We start from the raw sequence: 13,763 nt of genomic DNA, 5'->3' as shown, positions 1-13,763 counted from the left end.
CTAATACATACTTTACGTATTAAGGAGACTAATACGTCTCCTCTCGCGATAAGTCATGTTAAAGGATTTTGTGGGATTTTGGCTATATTTAATCAAATGTGACTTGTAGCGAAAACAAAAAGTGTGACTTGTAGGCGAAAACAAAAAGTTTCCATTGCTGTTTTGCGAAATATTCCTTTTTAGGAATGCCTGAAAAACCACATCATGCAACTGTAAATACTTTTTTGCGATATATGGAAGTTTTTGCTTAATTAACGCGTTTCCATTAGGCATATTGTCAATCCGCAATTTCTAATGTGTAGTTGCCTTGACTTCCATAGTATTTGGAAGTCAACAGCAACTGCAAACTGTTTAGCTTTTTTGTGTTTACATAAAGAAACTCATAAAGGTTTGGTCATCAAAGTAATATTTCAATTTCATTTTATCTTTTCATACAGTTCTGGCATTCAGACAACATTCAGGCGTTCATACAATCAAGATGATTATTTCTCATTTCAATACGCAGAAAGGTCATTACCTACTCCCATGTACTGTAATCACGCTTTGTACTGTTTTAGATGGTTGACCAAGGGCAAGTTACTGAGATATATCCAAATGTAGAGAGTGATCATTAGTGGTGCTAATTGCAATTATTCATCCTGAGGTTTCAAAGTTTAATGAGTAATTCATCCCACATTGTTTGTGCTACAGGCATGAATGACACCTCAAATTGTGTGTTATGTCAAGGAGAAGAGTGCTATTACTTTTTTTAAGTGATCAAACTTTGATGTTTGCCTGGGAGATGATAAAATAGGTGAAAAATACTATAGACTTGCACCGAAAGCCGCTTTCTGATATAAAGTTAAACTGTGAGATAAAGTCATATGGAAAGATCCCCCCCAATATCTCAATATTTTTTTTTTATGTATTGTCATATAAGATGAATTAATATTAAGAGATATAGCCATAATTGAGAGAAATGTTATATAATGTTGTTTATAAAATCAGAGTATGAGATGTAATGACATTACAGATCTCAATATTTATTATGAAATATACAACCATAATTGTGAGATGAAGTAATTTTATGACATATAAACTCATAATGTCAGATTATGAGATATAAAGTCATACTGGGAGAAATATCACACTAGTGAGACATAAAATCATATTGTGATAGCCAACATTGAGATATATAAAGTCCAAACTGTGAGATATGAAGTCATATCAAGAGATATAAAGTCAATACTGCGATATAAAGTCATATTAGGAGAAATAAAGTCTCAACTGAGAGATATAAAGACATTTTAGAAGACATAAAATCAGATTATGAGATATAAAGCTCCAGTTGTGAGATATAAATTCATATTGTGATCTATAAAACCCAATTATGAGGTATTAAGTCATAATTGTGAGATATAAAGTCACAAGTGTCTAGTAGTTTTTTAGTCTGAGTTAGAAACAGCTGCCACGTGGATCTGAATCATATTTAGAGACTAGAATATCGTAGATACTTTGTGGTGAGATATTTAGACTTGGACCATTAAGTGGCTACTCAGAACATCCAAGCAGGCACCTAGCATTCATCTAAAACCATTAGCAACCATATAGTACCACAGTTGTTTTCAGAAAGTGTAAAAACCTAGTTTATAATTCAGTACATTTTCACCCTCAGTTGAAATCATTTTCTCATAAACGACAGAATGAATTGCTTTCTGAAGGAAGTGACACACTGCATCACCACCACATTGTTTAGTTTCTCAAAGATGTTGCCTTTTGTCCCTCTCCTCTTTCGTACTTGTCTCTTTTTTAAATGTATATCGTTCCGGGAAGAACCTGACAGGTTTGTTTTCGGGTGTGTTTTTAAAGTAGTTTAGTGCACCCTATCGCTGCTCTGTATTATGTGTGTGTGTGAGGCGAAGACGGAGAGGCGTTTAGAGCTGAGATAGCACTGTGACAGATGTTTGTCTCTTTTTTCAATGACACATTGGGTTATGTTCTACCTCTCTTCCACCTGCTCGGCTGAAACGTCTCTAGGTTTGAACGAGTCAGCAAATGTCGGGGCACGGAACCTACAGAATGTATTTTAAAGGGTAAAAGACCATCAAAGCAACTTTCTGATAAACTGCATTTTTGTATTCTGTAATAAATGTCTGGCCCTTTTTCGGGCATGAAAATTAACTACGAAATAACTTCTCAGCCGAGAAAACCTGTAGAAGAGGATTGTCGTTATTATCATCTCAAGTTGGTCTCAGATGATGCTCCTAAAACTCTTCATGAGAAAGTAATGAGACAACAGTGGAAATACAGTAAGTGAGATAAATGTGAGATTATTGGGGCCATTTTGATTTTGGTCTCTTCTTAAATCTGAGCACAATTTGAGACACTGTAGAGATTTCGTCTAAAGCTCTGGAGACAATTGAGATTACTGGGACTTCTTTGATTTCTTTGCAAATCTGAGAACATTTTGAGACACTATTGAGATTTCATCTGAAGCTCTAGAAGAGACAAATGTGAGATTATTGTGACCATTTAGATTTTGGTCTCTTCGTAAATCTGAGCACAATTTGAGACACTGTAGAGATTTCATCTAAAGCTCCGGAGACAATTGAGATTATTGGCACATCTTTGGTTTCTTTGCAAATCTGAGCACATTTTGAGACACTATTGAGATTTCATCTGAAGCTCTAGAGACAACTGAGATTATTGGGATATCTTTGGATTCTTTGCAAATCTAAGCACATTTTGAGACAATGTTGAGATTTCTTCAGAAGCGTTAGAAACAATTTAGATTATAGAGACATCTTTGGTTTTTTCGCAAATCACACTTGTCTCTTGGCAAATCAGAGCACATTTTGAGACACTGTTGAGATTTGTTCTGGAGCTCTAAAGGAGACCAGTTTGAAATGGTTGAGGCCTTTTTATTTGGTCTTTTGGCAAATCTAAATGAATTTTGAGACAATGGTGAGATTTCTTCTGATGCTCTAGAGGATCCAAAGGTCCTATTGGGACCTTTCTTGTATAAAAATGCATTTTGAGACATTTTTGAGCGCATTTTGAGACACTGTTGAGACATCTTCTGTAGACAAAATCCTGAGAAGCTGAAAAAAAACTTTTTTTTCTTTTTTTCTCTTTGCTGGCTATGATAAAGCATTATATATATATATATATATATATATATATATAAATTTTTTCTTGCAGATTAATTATAATATAACACATTTTTGACATGTTTATTAATATAAATCAATAAACATGCAAACAAACAAAACATAGTTGTATATTCAAAATAAGTACTATAAAATAGTAAATCCAAATAATAAAAAAATTAATATGCAACTATTTTTGTGATGCAATTCCAACACCTAACTGGATTATGCTTACAAACCAAACCTTGGCTTCCCCTGGAGCATGGATGACAACTTTCATTTTGGTTGAACTATTCCTTTAAAAAATGCATTTTGATACGGACGTCATACATTTACCCATAATCCTCCACGTCCATCACATCTTTTGGCGTCATATGATTCAGTCTTGTCAACATTTACTCACCTAATCCTGAACACTTGTGCAATTTAGCACTAAATCAAGCCTTCCTGATCCACGTCTGTCACCGACGGGTGACACTGTGATTCATGAATGATATGCCCTTCACCTTAAGAGGAGGAAGGGAGCACAGAAAGAAAAAAGAAGTGAGAAAGAATGCCAGAGGTGTGCATTTATAAATGATGGCGGTGTGAAGCCATTAGTTGGATTTGATCTGAGCTGAGAAGCAGAGGTTTTAGGCAGGAGACAGAAAACCAGAGAGATCGATTTGACGAGAGGGGTCGTACATCAAGGAGGAGAGAGTGTTTCTGCAGGTTTGAGTGATGACGCCAGATAGTTACGGCTGAGTTTAACTCTGCTCTTGGACTCATTTTAATGAAATTACTGGTTGAAGGCCCAGCTTTAAATTAAAAGCTGATATGTGGCCACAACGGCTGCCATCACTTCTGCTCCGGTTAAATCCCATCTATATGCGGCGAGTGGGAGTTTGATGCTTCGTAACACTTCACCTCCGCCCTCTCAGATGGCTATTTTTTATCCCCATCCATTTTTCAAACTCTATTACACAGCCGGAGTCACTACTTTTTAATTTTAGCCAGCATTCGACGCAATTTGTAAGGCGAATTCAATTCTTCACCTGACAAATAAATGGATTATCATGGGTTTTTGTGATTGGAATGGCGGCTTGTTGCACATGGTTTATTGCTACGTGACCCTGCTAGCAGTGACTCTAGCATATTCAAATACGTTTAAGCTGTTTCTAAGCAGACTGACTTTTTACACCAGATTTGCTTTAAAAAAGTAGGATTCATAAGTTTTATGCTGCTAGCCTCACGCTAACAGCCATTTTTCAAACCTTATTATGCAGCAGGAGTTGCTAGTTTTTAATTTTAGCAAGTGTTCAATTCACTTCGTAAGGCATATTAAATCTTTATTTGACAAATAAACGGATTATTATAATTGGAACTGCAGCTAGTTGGACATGGTTTATTGCTATGTGACCCTGCTAGCACTCTACAGTAGTTATGCTAGCATATGTTTACACTGTTTCCTGCGGAGACTCAGGATTTGCTTTAAAAACAAAGATACATACATTTTACATTGCTAGCATCATGCTAACATCATGGTATGATGCTGGCTGTGTATGAAGTAGAAAAGATTAAAATACAGCTATTTGAAGTGATTTTTAGACAAATATATTTCACTGTGGGCTAGCCAGTACGATGTGACAGAAAAACAAACTAGAAGCCTGTCTTGTTGCTTTAATGTGCTAGGACATTGAACACAACAAATAAAAATCATGCTTCGGAAGCAAGCTGAAATTACTGCTAGTTTTGCATATGAACACATTCCAAATAGTAAAACATTAGCCCAGCAGTCCCTTACTCAAAACAGTGCTATTTTTTTTTACCTATTTTAGTAACATTATGATAAGTAAGATGAGCCAATTTTTTTTATATAAACAGAAAACTCTAGCTTGTAGCGGGAACATATGTTATTAGCAGCAGCATGGCATTAGCGATAAAATGAACACCTTCTAGCAAATGTTTCGAGCTCTCATGTGGTTCTGCATAAACTACGTAATTAGAAGAAAAAATCATGTTTCAGAAGTGGAGAAGATTATAAACGGCTCATGTGTTTAGGTAAAATGCTCAATTGGAATAAAAATCCATTTTACATAAGGAGCTTAGCGCAATGTTTCCCACGTTGGATCTTAATATTAATAATTCATCTTATAGAGATCCATAAATCATAATGTTTAATCAATATTATTTGCCCCCGCCTAATAATCAATTTAATCACACTGAATGAAAATCCATAGCGGTCAGAAAAAGTGGTCAGTGTGCTCCCCTGACATTTTATCAATAGCATGCGGTTAAAAATCTTATAGTATCTAAAACAAAAACAGCAGAGAAATAAAGACAGACGTATAATTTAGTGTACGAGATCAAAATCAACACTTAATACATTCATAATTAATATTTCTGCTCATATCTTTGTAATCTTTCATCAAAATAGAATAACTTACTCCACTCTCAAACAACTTTTACTTCTGATGACATCATCAAGGCCTCCTATTTTTCAACCCCCCAATTCAGTCTGACTCTTATAGAGACACAGTGGGGAAAATAATTGTTTGATGCCCTGCTGATTTTGTAAGTTTGCCCACTGACAAAAAAATGATCAGTCTATAATTGTAATGGTAGGATTATTTTAACAGTGAGAGACAGAACAACAAGAAAAAAATCCAGAAAAACGCATTTCAAAAAAGTTATGAATTGATTTGCATTTTAATGAGTGAAATAAGTATTTGACCCCTTCGCAAAACATGACTTAATACTTGGTGGCAAAACCCCTGTTGGCAATCACAGAGGTCAGACATTTCTTGTAGTTGGCCACCAGGTTTGCACACATCTCAGGAGGGATTATGTCCCACTCCTCTTTGCAGATCCTCCCCAAGTCATTAAGGTTTCGAAGCTGACTTTAGGCAACTCGAACCTTCAGCTCCCTTCACAGATTTTCTATAGGATTAAGGTCTGGAGACTGGCTATGCCACTCCAGGACCTTAGTGTGCTTCTTCTTGAGCTACTCCTTTGTTGCCTTGACCGTATGTTTTGGGGCATTGTCATGCTGGAATACCTATCCACAACCTATTTTCAATGCCCTGGCTGAGGGAAGGATGTTCTCACCAAAGATTTGATGGTAGATGGCCCCGTCCATCATCCCTTTGATGCGGTACAGTTGTCCTGTCCCCTTAGCAGAAAAAACACCCCTAAAGCATAATGTTTCCAAGTCCATGTTTGACGGTGGGGATGGTGCTCTTGGGGTCATAAGCAGCGTTCCTCCTCCTCTAAACACGGCGAGTTGAGTTGATGCTAAAAAGCTTGATTTTGGTCACATCTGACCACAGCACTTTCACCCAGTTCTCCAGATGTTCATTGGCAAACTTCAGATGGGCCTGTACATGTGCTTTCTTGAGCAGGGGGACGTTGCGGGTGCTGCAGGATTACAGTCCTTCACGGCGTAGTGTGTTACCAATTGATTTCTTGGTGACTGTGGTCCCAGCTGCCTTGGGATCATTGACAAGATCCTCCGGTGTAGTTCTTGGCTGATTCCTCACCGTTCTCATGATCATCGAAACTCCATGAGGTAAGATCGTGCATGGAGCCCCAGACCAAGAAAGATTGACAGTTCTTTTGTGTTTCTTCCCTTTGCGAATAATTGCACCAACTGTTGTCACCATCTCACCAAGTTGCTTGGCGATGGTCTTGTAGCCCATTCCAGCCTTGTGTACAGTAGGTCTACAATCTTGTCCCTGGCATCCTTGGACAGCTCTTTGGTCTTGGCCATGTTGGAGAGTTTGGAGTCTGATTGATTAATTGCTTTTGTGGACAGGTGTCTTTTATACAAGTAACAAAATGAGATTAGGGGGACTCCCATTAAGAGAGTGCCCCTAATCTCAGTTTGTTACCTGTATAAAAGACACTTGGGAGCCTGAAATCTTGCTGACTGATAGAGGATCAAATACATATTTCACCCATTAAATGCAAATCAATTTATACCTTTTTTTGAAATGCGTTTTCTGGATTTTTCTGTTGTTATTCTGTATCTCACTGTTAAATAATAAACCTACTATTAAAATTGTAGACTGATCATTTCTTTGTCAGTGGGCAAAAATACAAAATCAGCAGGGGGGCAAATAATGTATTCCCCTCACTGTACCACAGTTAATATCCAAATACTAAAATGTAAACATAACCTCAGGGATTTGAAGATGAGGGGGTGGAATCGAAATTCTGGTTTTAACCGAACAATTTGAACCCTGGCACTGGAGACCACCTGCAAACAGCAAACTGTGGGAGTCTATATGTTCCCGTCTACTTGTCTACTCATTACAGACTTGAATTATCAAAGTACAGTTCCCACTTCAACAGCCGTACGCCCACCTAAAGAGCCATGCTGATGGATGAAAGAGAGAGAGGACGACGTGCGAGACAGAACGTATGAAAATATTAATTTGGGCTATTGGAAAGAGACGGGAAGTTGAATTGACTCGATAAAAATGGTGACATGAATCCCGCCTTATCTTCCTGCACAACAGGGTGAAAAGGGAAATAAAAAGAGGCCTCAATTTTTCTCCCCGTTAGTTGATACACTCAACCTTTTGTCCTACAACTTGTTAGATGGTTGCTGTTGACACAGTATCCCTTCCTGTCTGTCTTTCTGCATTAGGGACTCAGAATTACCTTGCTACATTCACCTGGACTTTATTTTCCCTGACACTCGGATACCTGATACAGTCCCTAAAGTGCTGCCTGCATCGGATGCTGAATTCTCCTTCCAAAAGCTTTTAACCGATCTCGATTTATTTATTTTTTCTTTCAACATCAGCGTCTGAAGCTTTGTTGCATCGGTATGAGGAAACTCGAATATGACTGTCGCACCAGGTTCAACTGCAAGAGATCATATTCAATGGAATAGTAGTATATTCTAGATCAGCACTTCCATCTTGGGAAAACTGATACATTAAGCTTTTTCATAAAAAAGACATCGACTTTAAAAGTGAAATTTATCACAGGACTACATTTTAGCTTCTTGAACCCCACTCTAACATGACTGAGTGCCAAATTTTTGTTTGAACTAGTTGCGCAAGTCAATATGTGCATTTCCATTAGAGATTTGCGCAACATTTTTTGCAATATTTTATAAATGTCGATAAAGAACTTTTGCGAAGTGATGTTGTTTCCATTAACCAATGTTATGTGACTACAACTCAATTTTTTCCTCTCGCGATAAGTCATGACGACCAATGTTGGTTTATGTAATGTATATAATTAAAGGACATGTAGACGTGTATGTTTAGCAAAGATACAGGAAAGATACACAAAAAGACACATGCAGTGTAAATAAGGGTGTTATTCAAGCATTATTGGCAAGGAAAGCCCCTTAAACTGGTGTGTGGCCACATATAAGGTGTTTCCACCTTTTTCTGAACGGTTGGTGTCACCCAACTAGAACGGTGCTTTACATTTCTGGTGTTTCTAGTCAAATTAACATATTTAATATAACAATTTGCTATTTCAGAATTAATGGAAACACGACTAATGGCGTCGCACATTAAGACATTTTGACAGTTTCTATTTTGGTTGTGCTAGGTAGCGCTGCACACAGTTACATCTCATTGGTCTAAAATCTTGATACATACAGCTTTAGGTTTCGTCTTGAGGTTTTTTCGAAATCACAATATTTTTGTTTCAATGACAACAACAAAAAATGAACAATTAAAATTTGTTGCATCGTGACTAGTTAGGACAACCTATATCTGTTTTTCTGCAGCTCGAAAATTTGTTTTATGAAATGTTTAGGAAGAAAAACAGTATCATTATCAGGTACAATGCAAAAAAGCGATGATCGCTATGTTCTGGTCGTTATTTTTGTCGTGTAATGCAAGAAGCACTGCGTGTTTTTTGTTCTGACTAGCTGCAGTTTTTTCGCATTGTGCAATATTTTAATCTTTTAATTGACAACGAAAAACTTGACTAACTTGACATTAAAAATTTAAATGTTTTATAAAATGTTGAGCTAGAAAAACAATCGAACATAACCAGGTATGATGCGATATTGTAAATTGCTTACTTCTAGTCTCTCTTTGTTTTTGCATTGTGCAATATTTCACTTTCAGTGACAAAAACAATTTTTTTTTTTTTTTGAAACTTGATACGATTAGGACAAGGTGTATCTCTCTTTACCAATAATCTTTGTTTTACAACTAGGGCTGCTCCCTAATGGTTGACTAACTATTAGTCGTCGAGGAGAGGCTTGGTTGACCAAAATTATATTAGTCGCTTAGTCGCAAAAAAAAAAGAAAAAAGAAAAAAAAAAAAAAACACAAAAAGTGATGAACAGGTCATTAACGGCTGGCAGTGGCGATTCTAGACTTTTTTAACAGGGGTGGCCTTAGTGGAGCACTGATTAATTCAAGGGTGGCATCATAAAATCATGCATCAAACACCATATTCATAAATTGAAGGACAAAGACCGTACTCTTACATCAAATTTCTTTTTATTTGAATAAAATCAAATTAAATAATTAAATAATTAAATAAAACATTAAATAAAACAAACATCTCAAACATAAAAATACACCTTCAAGACTTTTTGTTTTTCACAATAACAACTCAAACGTAATATCTTTGGCCATCTATTTCTATAGCCGTTAACATCCAAAATCCAAGTTCTCAGCTGAAGACTACTTATTCATGGAACAATGAATAACAATTGGTTTGCCCATCTATATATTGGTTTTAAAACAACTGAATGCGCCGATTTTTGTGTGAGCTGGCGAAAACCTTGATAAAGTCATCCATATTTAAAGCTTTTGCTCTCCTGGATTCAATACTTAACACACCTAAGTGGCTAAGCCTACCATCGACCATGGTGGTCCGCAAGTGTGTCTTTATTAGCTTCAGGGCTGAGAAGCTCCGTTCACAGCCTGCAGTACTCACTGGAATAGCTGTGGCAACCTTGCAAAGCCTAAAGAGATCAGGAAACACCTCTTTATAGGGTTCCAAAAATACAGTGAAGTCTGTAACACTTCCCAATTGTACTGCCCCACTGTCCATCTTTCTCTTTACAACCCTTCTGGCCTGATGCAGCTCATGGGTCAAGTCCTCTTGATCACTGCCATACAAATCACCTAATTCTAAGACTTTACCATTGTCTAGGAATGTACAGCTTTGAGGGTTCAGTGCCTGTATCCCATTCATGAGTACACAGTTTGACTTTGAAAACCTTCTGTCCATCTCACTCATGATGGAATCTAGGATTGGGTACAGTAACCTTTGCCTGAATGAGTTTTTGTCACTGATCTATATAATGACTGGATTGCTCATTGCGTTCTAAACTGCCGTTAGGCAGTGAAGCCACCGGAAGTGTTCGATCCGCCATCTTACTATTCCCTACCTGCAGAGAGCGCCATTGAGTCACATGTAAATTGCCGACCTAAAATCACCCGATTTGAAGCGTATCTTTCACACAGGATTAGTTTTTAGGATATGTGTATGTAAATTAATTTTTACTTAAGATGTTTTCTGGAATGTTTATGGTCTTTTCGGGCTGGATAAGCGATATATTGAAATCGTTTTGGTGGGCGTGTCAGCTGCGCACTTGCAGAAACAGGTAACTGATCCAACACTAAATATATTTCTTTATGTACCTAATTATACAGGAAATAATACACAGTACCTTATATCTGGTATTAGTATCTGAAATTGATTCGATTACACAGTAAATAATACAATACAAGTCTCTGTTACTACATTGCTTGTTATATTGAAATTCAAATCTTTGAAATGTCTTTAAGTCCGTACCATTTGTAGTCAGCGGTATATTCTCCGAGTCATGGTGTGTATTTTTAATGTGCCTGATTGAGCAACATCTATTTCAGACTCTTCAGATCAGCAAATTCTGTAATGATTTACTAACATTACCGTTTCCATCTGAGTAAAATGCTGTGTATGTTGAATTAATTATTAATTTAACGAACAAATCATTACCTGCTTCAAAATGAATAACGTTACTGTTAAATATTGTTGAAACATGCAGTTAGTCTACTGTACGAATATAAACAACAAAATGACATAAACCGTGAATAACTGTACTGAGATCGTATGATGTTTGTTTATCTGGTGTACGCGACTGTGGCTATGAACGTACATTTTTAATAAGCAGAGGGAATTCCCAACATTAACCGTTTACATGCTTAGGACGTTTGCATTGTGAAAATGTACAGTGAGACTTCAGGTATAAAAACGCTGACTTGTTATGTGATGTTTTCTCGATAAAATCGTATAGTTTCCTATTCATTCAATGGAATGTATGCAAATACTAGGGAATACTAATATGGCGGCGCGGTGGCTTCACTTTTATGACGTCATGAGCAATCCAGTTCTCTATTATAGATCAGTGGTTTTTGTCCTCATCACCCCTGCGTAGGCCTATAGTACAAGTTATATGAGACCCACCCAGTTTTGAGCTCACTCTCTGTTCTCTCTTTTTTGTGACATTTTCAACTGCTACGTTACACAGCTTGGCTGTATCAGATATTTCTTGCCACAAATCATCTGCAAATGTCTCGTTCCTGTACTCCTGAAATGTAGCATGAAGTGATTCAATCAAATCAACTGCTATGGCTAAGTCAAGTGAGGGGGCCTGTAGCAGGTCAGAGAGCCGCTTTGTGGTTCCAAGGAGTTTTTGGAAAGTTGTCAGTAAGGCTATGAATGTAAGGTCAATCTGTGCTAATAAACCTCGAGCATCAACAGATCTGTCCCCATTGACCTCTGAACTGATCTCCTCAAGAACATGCAGGACGGCTGGTAATCTATCCAATAAGTTCCTGCAAGCCACCGCTCTACATGCCCATCGTGTATCACTCAGTTTTTGCAACTCTCTGCATTGGCCACCATACATATCTTTTTGAACCTCCAGCCATTTTTGATGTACATAGGACCCGGTCATAAACACATAGAGTCTTTGGAGGAGGGTGAAGAAACAATCTACCTCTGCCACTGACTTCACTGTGTCCACTAAGACTAGATTCAGGCAGTGGGCATTACAGTGGACATAAAATGCCTGTTTAGCCTCTGCCTGAATTCTGGCTGCCACACCAGAGTGTTTCCCACTCATCACAGCTGCTCCATCATAGCCTTGCCCAATCAGGTTATCCTTGTAATTGAGCCCATATTTTTCAAGGCATTGTATGATTTTATCACTAAGTCCCTTAGCATCCAAATCCTGAGCATGCTGAAAGTCAAGGAAACTTTCATGTATAGCCCCACTGTAGTAATATCTCACTACCAACGACAGCTGCTCCTTTTTCTGGAGGTCTTTGCTTTCATCTGCAATTACTGAGAAAACCTCACTCTCCTTTACTTCCTTTACAATGGCATCCCTCACCATGTTTGCAAGACACTCCAGAATTTCATTCTGTATGGTTCCAGATGTGTACTTTGCATTCCCCTTTTCCCTCATTTTCTCACTTATAAGGGCATCATGATTAGCAATCACAGTTAGAGTTTCTATGAAATTCCCCCTATTGTCAGAGTCCTCTGACTCCCGATGGCCCCTCTGAGCCTGCTTCTGGGTTGCTGTTAACAACAAAACCTCTGCAATTGTTTTTATGTATCTCCTGTTCTCCTCAACTTTTCTTTTGTACTCTTGATCAATTAAATCCATTAACCCAGAATCAGACAGCATACGATTCTTATATTCTCGCCAAGCAAACATTGCATTAACGTGACTGTCAGACCGGTCATGCAATGTAAGGCCCCCATCTTTATACAGCGCTTTCTTCCAATGTGAAAAACCTGCCTGGGACGTAAATACTGATTCTGACGCTGAAGGGAGTGAGAAATGTCTACATGCATAACAGTAAGCTGAATCATTGCTAACAGAGTACTCTAACCAAGAATACTTGCTGTACCACTGCGGGTTGAATGCCCTTCTTCTCTGACCTTGTGTGGTCTTGGGAAACATCCTCAGCACAGGTCGAGTTGGATCTGCTGCCCTTGATTGGGAGATGTCTGGAAAGAACAAAAGTAATTCAGCAAATCATACAAACATGTGTTTTCTCTATATATATTTTAACCAGGATAAAACATACAGTACACACCATGAGGTCCAGGGGTTGGGTTTGTAGAAGCAAGTGGACAACCAGTGAGACAAGATGATGATGATGATGGACCTAAATTTAAATGTAAAATACATTTTGTTGTATTAACTAAAACAATTGCAATTCAGTCAGATATAGCTAAGATGACATACCCTTATAAGGATCTGAAGTGTCTCCAGCACCCTTGTCTGAATCTGAAATAGCATTTAGAATGATTTCACATGATTTCACTTAGTTGCCTAAACATTTTTATTTTGTGTAGGCTAAATAAAAATGCTGTTAATATATATATTTTTTTTCAAATACATAGCCTATTAAATCAATGATACCATACAATTTAATTCTAGATTTTACATACCCAAGTCATCAGGTGAAGCTGCTACCTCCGTCGCTTCCCCCTGCCTGTCATCATCCTGATCTGACTCGCTAACATTATCTGAACCACTGCTGGTACTACTGCTAGCGTGAGCTGCTCTGATCAGTTCACTGTCTTCATCAGGTTTGCTTTTCTTGCTAACGAAGAACTGTTGGATATTCTGGTTCCTTTTCATACTGCAGTGCAATGAAG

The sequence above is a fragment of the Garra rufa genome, chromosome 12, assembly GCF_049309525.1.
Source record: "Garra rufa chromosome 12, GarRuf1.0, whole genome shotgun sequence".
In the NCBI taxonomy this organism is placed as follows: domain Eukaryota; kingdom Metazoa; phylum Chordata; class Actinopteri; order Cypriniformes; family Cyprinidae; genus Garra; species Garra rufa.
Note: the sequence above shows the minus strand (reverse complement) of the source record.